Raw genomic sequence first — 13240 nt, 5'->3', positions numbered from 1 at the left:
GAGAGGATAACTCAAACACTGCCGGGGTGTCAAGCCAAAGGACCAAGTCCCAACCTATGAAGCACACAGGCAGCTCACAGGGATAGCTGCATGCCTCACAAAGACACACAGACCAGGGGAGAGTCACCAAAGTGACCAGACACAAGCTGTCGACCAGGGAGAGTACAGCAGCACCATATATAACATTTTCAGTGCTCAAACCCTAGCCATTTGCTCATCCATCGACAGCAGCAGTGGTAAGAACACCAAGAACAGCCAAGAACACCAAGAACAGATGAACAGCTAGAGCTGTTTCATCTATTCCCAATCACCAGAAAATAAACCAAGCTTCACAAGCTCACCAGGAGGAGCAGGGCAAGCAACTCAACCATCAGATCAACACTGAAGAAAATCCTCTACACCAACACTCTATTTCTAGGAGCTGGAGTGAGGTATACAACTCAACATGAACAAACCAGATGGTTTGTTCATAAATAAGCATATGCATCAAACACACAGAAGCAAAAGGGTGTGAGTACCCTGTTTGTGTCATCATCTGGCTACTAAGCCATATGGTGCAAGCAAGAGTAGAGAGGCCACTGGTTAAGCATCTAAAGGGAACAACAGCCATGTAAATTAATGCATAACTGAAGGAATCCAAAGAGCAGATGAAGACACAAATTAGCCTGGCCACATACTCAACACCTATAGCTATTGATTCCATCAGATCGATAGACAATATATGTCTATTTAAGTTTGTCAACAAAGAAAGAGCCACTGGGAGTCCAAATCTGGATCAACCAGTAAGCATCCAGTAATCACAGCAAGCCAACAAGATGTGGGAGCTTCCTGAACAGTCAAAAATGGCTGTTGAGGCAACCTCTACCACTTAAGCAATCAAACCATCAAACCAGCACATATATCATTACCCAGAAGGGTTCAAGTGAAGCTAGGGTTCCCAATATATGATTGGCATCCCTCTAGCTTAATTAAATTCATTCATATGATCATCACTGCAGAGCAGTTCACATCATTTATCTACTTAATGAATCAAAGCTACACAGATAAATGAAACAGAGAAGTAAGCTATGCATCAGGCCATGCAGATGATCCAATGGATCATTGCAGATAGTAGCAGGGGCTTGAGCAAATACCAAGGAGTACAAACACAAGCCACTGTGTTACACTGACATCAGGAGAGCATCAGCTAGACCCCAGAATGAAACAGCAGCCATTCACCAGGCAACTGATGATCATAAGATCATCAGGACTTGATCAAGCATGCTAGAACCAAGCCTAGCATCAACACTTTAACCATATAAATTAAATGGCCACAGAATAGGAACAATGGCATAGCAGACAATCAAAAATATGACAAATAATTGTATGCAGTAGCTTATCATCAAGAGAGGGTATTGTCTAGACCAAAAGCATGCTCAATGGAGCATGTCTATGAATTATAGCACACTGAAGAGCACCCAGGTGCACTGGTTCTTGCAAATTTGCAAGAGTTGCACACTGTAATCAAGCCAGAGTAGTATATATGAACACATTTGATGTCAGGCAAGCATAGAACCAAGAGCAAAGGCACAGGGAAGAACTCTAGCAAGTAAAGCAAGCTTTCACAGGCATACAGCTTAGCAATCTTGCGCAGTAGCACACGCATAGCGCAGCAGCATCGCATAACAGGAGCAGGCAAACATGGCGCTGCAGATGAACACAGCAGGGCTTGCGTAGGCAAGCACACCACAGCAGCAGTTCTAGAGGTGGAAGAAGGTCAGGCACAGGAGGGGAGCAGGAAAGGAGGCGCACTTACCCGGAGACGAGGAGAACAGCGCAGCCATGGCGGCCACGGCGGCACACGCCGGAGCGCGGCGGCGCCAGGCCAAGCCAGGCCATGGCAGCACCATAGCACCACGGCCTGGCACAGCAACACCGCAGCATCAGGGGCGCCGGCAGGCGGCGCATCGCCATGAATCCATGCGGCCAGGGTTGCAGGCGAGTTGGGGCCGCATGGTAGCGTGGATGAAATCCAGATCGACGCGGACCACCGTGTCCGCCGTCGAAAGGCGGATCAGATCCACCTGATCTCGCCGGTGGCGGCGGCCTGAGTTGGCCGGAGAAATTCCGAGAAGGGGGCGGCGACGAGGAAATCGCCAGAGAGGCGAAGGGGATTAGGGTTAGGTCGAGCGGCGCGGGGAGAGGAAGTGAGCGACCGACCGCTCGGGTCGGTTGGACCCGAGCTGGTCTAGCCCAAACCTCTGGGCTCCACTGACAGGTGGGCCCAGGGGCAATATAGACATTTCACAATTTCATTTAAAACAAGAAAACTTGGAAATTTAATAGAAAATTGATAAGAGCTCTAAAAAAATAATTAAAAATATGAAAATTAATCAGCATAAAATTCTCTATCTAAAAAATATATCAAAGAGAATTTTTGAAGACAATTAAGAATAAGTCTTAATTTGAAGATTTAAATAATGATTTAAATCACACATAATATTTTTAACAATAAAAATAAGTCCATTAATGCAATTGGACTTTAAAAACACCTTGACAATATTTCAAGGTTGTATTTATCATAAATAGAGTATCTCCAAATTATTCTTAGTATTAACCTCTTACATGAAATAATAACGATATCGGAAGGGGGGAAACAAACCCTAAAAATGGAACCATGCATAATTGCTTCTTTAACCATTGCCCTTCACGGACAATGATGCTATTTTTCAGAACAAGAGGACAAGGGTCAGTCCATACCTTCCAACTGCAGAACTTTGCAGTGTTCAGGCAAGTTCATCACTTGCTCATGTCATTTGTGTATTTCTATCAAATTACTTGCAAAGTATTATGGTTATCACTATTGCATAAAAATCAAAACCACTACTTTCATAACTATGAATATGACTATGTGGTGGGCAATGGAACCATGGATTGTGTTGATATGGTGGAGGTTCCATTGCGCGGGCTTATATCCATCTAGGATTAATCAACAAATGTCGCCAGTGATTCTTGTGCCGTAATATCCGTGTTAACCATAAGATCCGGAGTGGGACGGAGTAGTCAAAAGTGTTTCCACCTCTCGTTCATCAACGGATGCGCTTTACCGTAGACACTTGTATCTGTCAGGGCAAGCGGTGGGCTGGGGAAGCCTAAAGTCCCCACGGCATAGTCCGTAGACACTTGTCGCTCGAAGTGCAAGCGGTGGGCTGGGGAAGCCTAAAGTCCCCACGGTATTGCGGTCTATGATGGGTTGCAGCTACCGGCGAAGGAGTTTGGTTAACGAGTCCCAAACTGTTGTCGTGGTCGGGGTCCATCCTTAAGTGGTATAAGAGGACCGACGAGGACCCAGGGTCAGGGTATGCAACAAAGGGTGGGTGTTCGAGGTAGCGGAGGAACATGATTGGCTAGACCTTATACCAGGCCTCACACCTAAGGAAGTGTGGACGGGAAAGCTGCCCGGTTGGCACCAAGGTTAAGATCTCTTATGGGTAAAGCAACACACCTCTGCAGAGTGTAAAGAACTGTGACCTGTCACTCCCTGTTCCGGGATTGAGGAACTGCGAACGCGGCCGGAAAGGAGCTCCATGAAGTTCTAGTAAACCGGTGAAGGCTGACGGACATAGCTCTTGGAAATAAAAGCAATCTCTTGAAGAAATGTTTATCAAAACTTGCATTGGTATTAGACTTTCTGGTCTAATATCGTAGCTAGTGCATTAAACACCTCTTATCTATAATGAACTTGTTGAGTACGCTCGTACTCATACCACTCTTAAACCCCATGCTTAGATTGTCTGAACCGTCTGGAGGAGGAGGACTACGACAGCAATGATGGAGCCGAGATCATCGGCTACGAGGAACCAGACCTCTCAGGAGGTGTTGAAGGCGTAGACTACATCATAGTCTACGGATCCGGGGAGGCTTCCGGAGGAGAACAAGCCTAAGGATATCAGGAGGAGTAGTAGCTGAGCAGCACCAACTCTTACTACAGAGCTGCTCGATTAAATAAATGTTTAGTTTAATGAGACAATGGTATTGTAAGATAAGTTAGGTTCGCCTCGAACCCAGGAGTTATCCTCTTAGGACCCAAGAGGAACTCCAAGACGACTTGTGTATGATGATTGTAATAATATGTGAATGAGTTATGGACCTTGCTATGTTCTGTTGTACTACTCTGAGGGATGTAATATTTGCGGAATGGTACTTCGCGAATGTTATATCAACGACTGGCATACTACAACATGCAGTGGTATGCAGGGTCACCACATAATGAATGATGACTGTGATACTTAACTATTATGCCTCGCAACAACAATATTCCTGGGATTGCGATGTATGACATAATAGGCATTCGGACTTAAAAATCCGGGTGTTGACAATATCAATGATGAGTTCTGTTGCTATTCATATGCAGGATGAAGCTTCTGTGCCTCTACTCAAATGGATAAAAAATGATCCTGATGAGGCTGCTGTGAAGATGATGGTGCCGCCACCATCTTCTGAAAACCTCCTCAAGCACAAGGCCACGGGCCAGCTGGGTGGTATCCTTTTTAAGCAGGTATATTTTCTTAATCCTCATACATGATTTGATTTGTCTGTTTATTGCCGGCTTTGTCTAATTATGCTTACCAATAGTTCAGAAACACACACAACCCTATTCTTCCACTTACATCCAGCACTATATGCATCAGTGTCTCATAGATTCATTTTATATATCATCATGATGTCTGTTGCTCATCAATTTTCATATGCAGACTGAAACTGCTAAGCCTTCATTGGTCAAAAGGATTGCAACTGCTGCTGATGAGGCATCTGCAGAGGCTGCCACCAAGTTACTGCCAGCCCCACCTTCTGGATGCTTATATAAGCTCAAGTCCAAGGACCAGCCGGGCCGTAACCATCCAAGGGTTCGGGTATATTTTCTTAAGCCACATATACATGCCATGATTTATTTCTGATATTATCACCGGCTCGTTTCATCGCTTCTTGGAATTCGGAAACGCCAAATTAGCATGCTTATATTCATCATACACTAAATTTTGACTGTTCAGTTTGTAACATAGTGTTATGCACTCGCTTGTCAACATTTGCATTGCTCTGAACTATGCACTTTACACAACCTAATTCTTCCACTTACATTCAGCGCTACGCACCAGTAGTACCTCCCATGTTTCCTTCACCATCCCGATGCCGAGCTTGCGGGAATATGGCGGGCCCATGTACATACCCCGCATATAACACCTCCTATGGCTCTATCTACCTTTCTAATAACTCCTTCACAGAGTTACAGGTATGTATTCTCAGTGGTTTAGCATGAATTGGCATATAGTAAAGTCTTGTTTTTAGTCTTCCTGCTTCTTACATTAGTATCAATTTTCACCTGCAGACTGTACCTTGTGAACTTCGTTCAATGATTAACCAGATGTGTCCGCATGAAGGGTCTTTCACTATGCATGGCAATGGCAAATTGATGAACACCTACACGGTCTATGAGGTGTATGTCTACAAGACGCAGGCCATCACATATTTGTATGGACATGATTGGAGAAAGTTTGCATTTGACTACGGTCTGAAGAAGGGCGACGAGCTGAGGATCAGAAACTCAAACGGGCAGATATACGTAACTGCTTACAGAGTTGGAGACACTTCCAAATATATAATATGTAACTTTTTTGTACTCATAACCTTTGATTACTGCATTCTGAGCAGTTGTTCTAAACCATTCCCTCTGTTCTAGCTTGCTGGGTTTAACATGATCAAAGTTGCAGATCCCCTGATGGAACAAGAGCGGATGTCACAAAGGGCACCCACACCAGCACCGGCACCGGCTTCCCACTCTCCTGCATCAGCACCGGTTCCTGTACCAGCACCGTTTATTGCATCTACCCAGCAGGCCCCTACATCAGCATTGGTTCCTGTAGAGGCCCCATATACTACACCTGCCCAGCAGGCTCTCGCATCAAGACCGGCTCCTCTAGCTGCACCGTTCGCACCTGCCCAACAGTCTCTCGCATCAGCACCGGTTCCTCTAGAGGCACCGTTTATTGCACCTGCCCAGCGGTCTCCTGCATCAGCACCAGCTCGTGTACCAGCCCAGGCTCCTGCACCTGCCCCAGCCAGATCACCGAGGTCTCAGCTCATTGCTGTGGCCACCCGTGTGGTGACCAGGACGCATCTGAAGGCTATGTTCGTGAGTATATGACATCATAACTGCTCTTATCTTGATGTCTTCTCTGCTCAAAGTCTCACATGGTTCAGTCTTCAGTGCATTGGTGCCATTGACTAATTTTTGTTGGTATCTCTTGCTTTGAATCAGAAATTGCCTAAAAGTATCGCCAAGGATCTCAATGCTGGCCGAAGGGGCAAGATTTCCCTCGTCATGGAGAGTGAAGGTCTCACCGTGGAGGGACGGTACTCCGTCAGTCCCACAGATGGCCGCTTGGCTGTTACTTCCAGGTGGAAAAAGTTCATTGACGGTGCCAAACTTCGCATTGGATCAAAGTTGAAGGTCAAGATCTTTCGATGCCACTGTGACATGCTGGTCATCAAGTTTGCGGTTGTCTAGTTCTGTTGTCCCATGAGCCCTTAGCAAATGCATTTGTAGTTATACTTACATAAGGTTATCTTATCTGAACTGCTAATTAATTGTATGGGTGGTAAAACTCTGGCAAGCTTTTGCTCTTAGCAAGTATGTATGTATGATCAGCTGTTATGATAACTAATGTTTGTGTTCATCTTAATTTGCATTTCCGTTTTAGAAAAAAACTTAATTTCTATTTTGGCTGACATGTTAGAGAACTATCAGATTGAATCCACAACATGATTCAAATAGATTCATTACACCAAGCCACATGTCTTGACCTTGCTATACACTAGTTCCATTAATCAGTGCAAGAAGGCTTACCTGAGCTGCCTGAACCACGGCAGATTCGAATCCACCTTAGCTATCTAGCTAGAAATACAACCTTTGCAGAAAGAGGATTTGCAGTACAGGGAGGCTGACATTGGGGACCCATGAGCCAGCAGCGTCGTCAACGTTTTAAAGGCGGCAGGAGATTGAAACAAAAAAAAGCCAAAAATCAGTTGGTAAACAAAATCCAAGAAATGAAACTTTTACCTTTCTGAGAGGATGACATGCGGGACCCATGAGGCAGCAGCATCCTCAACTATTCCAAGGCGGCAGGGGATCAAAATAAAAATAGGAAATAGCTAGAAATTAATTAGGGTAAAAAATAAATCTATCAAAGGAAACCTTTATTGTTCATAGAGGATGACATGTGGGACCGACCTGCCAGCTGCGTCGTCATGGTTTCAAAGGGGGCAGGGGATCAAAAGAAAAAGGCAAATAACCAGAAATTAGGGGTAAAAAATAAATCCAACAAAGGAAACTTTTATTGTTCATAGAGGATGACATGCGGGACCCATGAGCCAGCAGCTTCCTCAACGTTTCAAAGTCGGCATGAGATTAAAAGAAAAAGGCAAGTGACCAAATATCAGGAGCCAAAAATAATCCAAGAAAAGAAATTTTATTGTACATAGAGGATGACATGCGGGTCCCATTTTGCAGCAGCGGTCTCAACATTTCCAAGGCGGCACAGGACCAAAAGAAAAATGAAGTAGCCAGAAATCAGGGGGTGAAAAAAATCCAAGAAAAGAAAGATTTCAATTGGGCTGCATCTGGACATCTGGGCCTTCGAACTATCCTGCTGGGCCTTTTGACTCGTACAATTTCAGCCCACTCCAAAACAGGAAAGTTCGGATTTTTCTAAAAAAACAGGAAAGTCCTATGCTTCGCAAAAACACAAAACAAGGAGATTCAACATATAAGTTTGTTTATGTAAAAATAAAGATTTAATTTATCCGTTTGCAATAGCTCAGAGCGAAATACAATGTTTATTGTCTGCAAAATAATCAAGATATCACATGTTTCTTGTACGGGGAGGCTGACATCGGGGACCCATGAGCCAGTAGTGTCATCAACGTTTTAAAGGCGGCAGGGGATGGAAAGAAAAAATAAACCAAAAATCTGTTGGTAAAAAATACAAGAAAAGAAACATTTTCGTTCTGAGAGGATGACATGCGGGACCCATGAGGCAGCAGCATCCTCAGCGTTTATTGTTCATAGAGGTTGACATGTGGGACCCGTGAGCCAGCAGCGCCCTGAACGTTTTAAAGGCTGCAGGAGATCGAAAGAAAAAATAAGCCAAAAATCGTTTGGTCAACAAAATCCAAGAAAAGAAACATTTACCGTTCTGAGAGGATGACATGCGGGACCCATGAGGCAGCAGCATCCTCAACGATTCCAAGGCGGCAGGGGATCAAAGGAAAAAAGGAAATATCCCGAAATTAATTAGGGGTTCAAAATAAATCCATCAAAGGAAACTTTTATTGTTCACAGAGGATGACATGTGGGACCGACCTGCCAGCTGCGTCGTCATCGATTCAAAGGGGGCAGGAGATCAAAAGAAAAAGGCAAATAGCCAGAAATTAGGGGTCAAAAATAACTCCAAGAAAGGAAACTTTTATTGTTCGTAGAGGATGACATGCGGGACCCATGAGCCAGCAGCTAACTCAACGTTTCAAAGGCGGCATGATATCGAAAGAAAAAGGCAAGTGACAAAATATCAGGAGCCAAAGATAATCCAAGAAAAAAACTTTATTGTACATAGAGGATGACATGCGGGTCCCAATTAGCAGCAGCGGTCTCAACGTTTCAAATGCGGTTGAGATCAAAAGAAAAAGAAAGTTGATTGTACATAGAGGATGACATGCGGGTCCCATGAGTCAGCAGCTTACTCAACGTTTCCAAGGCGGCAGGGGATCAAAAGAAAAAGGAAATAGCCAAAAATCAGAGGGTGAAAAAAACCCCAAGAAAATAAACTTTTATAGCACATAGAGGATGACATGCGGGTCCCATGAGCCAGCAGGTTCCTCAACGTTTCAAACGTGGCATGAGATCGAAAGAAAAAGGCAAGTGACCAAATATCAGGAGCCAAAAATAATTCAAGAAAAGAAACTTGAGTGTACGTAGAGGATGACATACGGGTCCCATTTAGCAGCAGCGGTATCACCGTTTGAGAGGCTGCACGGGATCGAAAGAAAAAGGCAAGTGACCAAATATCAGGAGCCAAAAATAATCCAAGAAAAGAAATTTTATTGTACATAGAGGATGACATGCGGGTCCATGAGCCTGCAGGGTCCTCAACGTGGCATGAGATCGAAAGAAAAATGCAAGTGACCAAATATCAGGAGCCAAAAATAATCAAGAAAAGAAACTTGATTGTACATAGAGGATGACATGCGGGTCCCATTTAGCAGCAGCGGTATCACCGTTTGAGAGGCTGCACGGGATCGAAAGAAAAAAATGCAAGTGACCAAATATGAGGTTCCAAAAAAATCCTAGAAAAGAAAGTTTTATAGTACATAGAGGATGACATGCGGGTCCCAATTAGCAGCAGCGGTGTCAACGTTTCCAAGGCGGCAAGGGATCAAAAGAAAAAGGAAGTAGCCAGAAATCAGGGTGTCAAAAAAAATCCAAGAATAGAAAGAATTTTGGTTCATAGAGGATGACATGCGGGACCCATGATCGGAGAGCGTTGAACGAGATGGCGCGATCGAGAAAAAAACAATGCCAGAGAGGCTGCCATCTGGGCCCTACATCCCTCGGCGGTGCGGATTTGCGTTGACTCGGCCGGCGAACCCGAGAATTCGAGATGCACCACGTCCCGGGCCACCATACGCAACATTTTGGCCGGTTTCGTCGGGCTAGGTGGCCTAAAAAACGAGAAAAAAAACATTTTGACATGCACAACGGACAGACCCAAAATCGTCGGCCATGGTACACCAGCAACCACGGCGCGACTTCAACTTCGTCGGCCATGGCAACTTTTCTTGTAGTGTAGGGTTTGGGAGAGGGGGTGGCCGGCCTCCTTGGGTGCGGCCAAGGTGGGGTGGTTGTGGTGGCCGGCCCCCTCCCCTATGCCCCTCATTATATAGGTGGATCCCCAAGTGTTGGACTACAAGTCTTCGAATAAGACCCCAACACAAGAACCTTCCATGTAGTAAGGAAACCTACCCAAGGTGGGACTCCCACTTGAGGTGGGATTCCCCCCTTCCATATGGGGGGGTGGCCGGCCCCCTTGGTGGAGTCCGCCTTGGACTCCCCCCTCTAGGGTTGGCCGGCCATGGGGAGGTGGAGTCCCTCCGGGAATCCTTCTTCCTTAGTGATTCCTTCCGGACTTTTCTAGAACCTTCTAGAACCTTCCGCAAAATCACCGGATCATTTTAAAACTTATAAAATGACTTCCTATATATGAACCTTATTCTCCGGACCATTCCGGAACTCCTCGTGATGTCCGGGATCCCATCCGGGACTTCGAACAAAACTTCGAACTCCATTCCATATTCAAGTTCTACCATTTCAACATCAAACCTTAAGTGTGTCACCCTACGGTTCGCGAACTATGTGGACATGGTTGAGTACTCTCTCCGACCAATAACCAATAGCGGGATCTGGAGATCCATAATGGCTCCCACATATTCAACGATGACTTCAGTGATCGAATGAACCATTCACATACGATACCAATTCCCTTTGTCACGCGATATTTTACTTGTCCGAGGTTTGATCATCGGTATCACTCTATACCTTGTTCAACCTCGTCTCCTGACAAGTACTCTTTACTCGTACCGTGGTATGTGGTCTCTTATGAACTTATTCATATGCTTGCAAGACATTAGATGAAATTCCACCGAGAGGGCCCATAGTATATCTATCCGTCATCGGGATGGACAAATCCCACTGTTGATCCATATGCCTCAACTCATACTTTCCGGATACTTAATCCCACCTTTATAACCACCCATTTACGCAGTGGCGTTTGATGTAATCAAAGTACCTTTCCGGTATAAGTGATTTACATGATCTCATGGTCATAAGGACTAGGTAACTATGTATCGAAAGCTTATAGCAAATAACTTAATGACGTGATCTTATGCTACGCTTAATTGGGTGTGTCCATTACATCATTCATATAATGATATAACCTTGTTATTAATAACATCCAATGTTCATGATTATGAAACTTATCATCCATTAATCAACAAGCTAGTTAAGAGGCATACTAGGGACTCTTTGTTGTTTACATATCACACATGTATCAATGTTTCGGTTAATACAATTATAGCATGGTATATAAACATTTATCATAAACATAAAGATATATAATAACCACTTTTATTATTGCCTCTTGGGCATATCTCCAACAGTCTCCCACTTGCACTAGAGTCAATAATCTAGATTACATTGTAATGTACCTAACACCCATGGCATTCTGGTGTTGGTCATGCTTTGCCCTATGGAGAGCTTTAGTCAACGGATCTGCTACATTCAGATCAGTGTGTACTTTGCAAATCTTTACTTCTCCATCTTCGATGTACTCGCGAATCGAGTGGTAACGCATCTTGATATGCTTCAGCCTCTTGTGTGACCTTGGTTCTTGTGCATTGGCGATGGCACCCATGTTGTCACAGTAGATGACTAGTGGGTCCAATGCACTAGGAACCACACCGAGCTCTACAATGAACCTCTTCATCCATACCGCTTCTGATGAAGCCTCTGAAGCCGCTATATACTCTGATTCTGTTGAAGACTTCGCCACCGTGCACTGCTTCGAGCTTGCCCAGCTTACTGCAGCACCATTCAATATAAACACGTACCCAGACTGTGACTTAGAGTCATCAGGATCAGTGTTCCAACTTGCATCGGTGTAACCGCTTACAACGAGCTCTTGGTCACCTCCATAACAAAGAAACATATCCTTAGTTCTTTTCAAGTACTTCAGGATATTCTTGACCGCTGTCCAGTGTTCCATTCCTGGATCACTTTGATATCTGCTAGTCAAACTAACAGCATGTGCTATATCCGGTCTAGTACATAGCATGGCATACATAATAGAGCCTACTGCCGAGGCATAGGGGATCTGACTCATCCTTTCTCTTTCTTCTGCCGTAGCCGGTCCTTGAGTCTTACTCAAGACCTTGCCTGGTAACATAGGTAAAAACCCTTTCTTACTTTCGTCCATTCTAAACTTCTTTAGAATCTTGTCCAGGTATGTACTCTGTGATAGCCCTATTAGGCGTCTTGATCTATCTCTATAAATCTTTATGCCTAATATATACGATGCTTCACCAAGGTCTTTCATTGAAAAACTAATATTCAAATAACCTATTACAATGCTTAATAGTTCTATATCATTCCCAATCAATAATATGTCATCTACATATAATATCAGGAATGCTACAGAGCTCCCACTCACTTTCTTGTAAATACATGCCTCTCCATGACACTCTATAAACCCGAAGTCTTTGATCACCTTATCAAAGCGTCGGTTCCAACTTCTTGATGCTTGCTTCAGTCCATAGATTGAACGCTGAAGTTTGCATACTTTGTCAGCATTTTTAGGATCAACAAAACCTTTGGGTTGTACCATATACAACTCTTCCTCAATGTCTCCATTAAGGAACGCCGTTTTGACATCCATCTGCCAAATCTCATAATCGAAAAATGCAGCTATTGCTAACAAAATCCTCACAGATTTTAGCTTCGCTACAGGTGAGAAAGTCTCATCGTAGTCAACTCCTTGAATTTGTCGGAAACCCTTTGCGACAAGTCGAGCTTTATAGACAGTAATATTACCATCAGCATCTGTTTTTCTCTTGAAGATCCTTTTATTCTCGACAGCCTTGCGGCTATCAGGTAAGTCTACCAAAGTCCATACTTTGTTATCATACATGGATCCCATTTCGGATTTCATGGCTTCTTGCCATTTGTTGGAATCTGGGCTCATCATCGCTTCTTCATACGTTGCAGGGTCCTCATCATTGTTGTCCACAATCATGACATTTAGACAAGGATCATACCAATCAGGAGTGGCACGTTCCCTTGTCGATCTGCGAGGTTTAGTAGTTTCCTCGTTCGAAGTTTCATGATCATTATCATTAGCTTCCTCTGTTACCGGTGTAGGCGGTACAGGAACAGCTTCCGGTACTGCGCTATTCTGATCAACGAGTAAAGATTCATCAATCTCATCGAGTTCTACTTTTCTTCCAGTCACTTCTTTAGTGAGAAATTCTTTCTCAAGAAAGGTTCCGTTCTTAGCAACAAAGATTGTGCCTTCGGATCTGTGATAGAAAGTGTACCCTATAGTTTCCTTAGGGTATCCTATGAAGACGCATTTCTCCGCTTTGGGTTCTAGCTTGT

The sequence above is a fragment of the Lolium perenne genome, chromosome 5 (assembly GCF_019359855.2).
Source record: "Lolium perenne isolate Kyuss_39 chromosome 5, Kyuss_2.0, whole genome shotgun sequence".
Classification (NCBI taxonomy): domain Eukaryota; kingdom Viridiplantae; phylum Streptophyta; class Magnoliopsida; order Poales; family Poaceae; genus Lolium; species Lolium perenne.
This window is presented reverse-complemented; position numbering follows the sequence as displayed.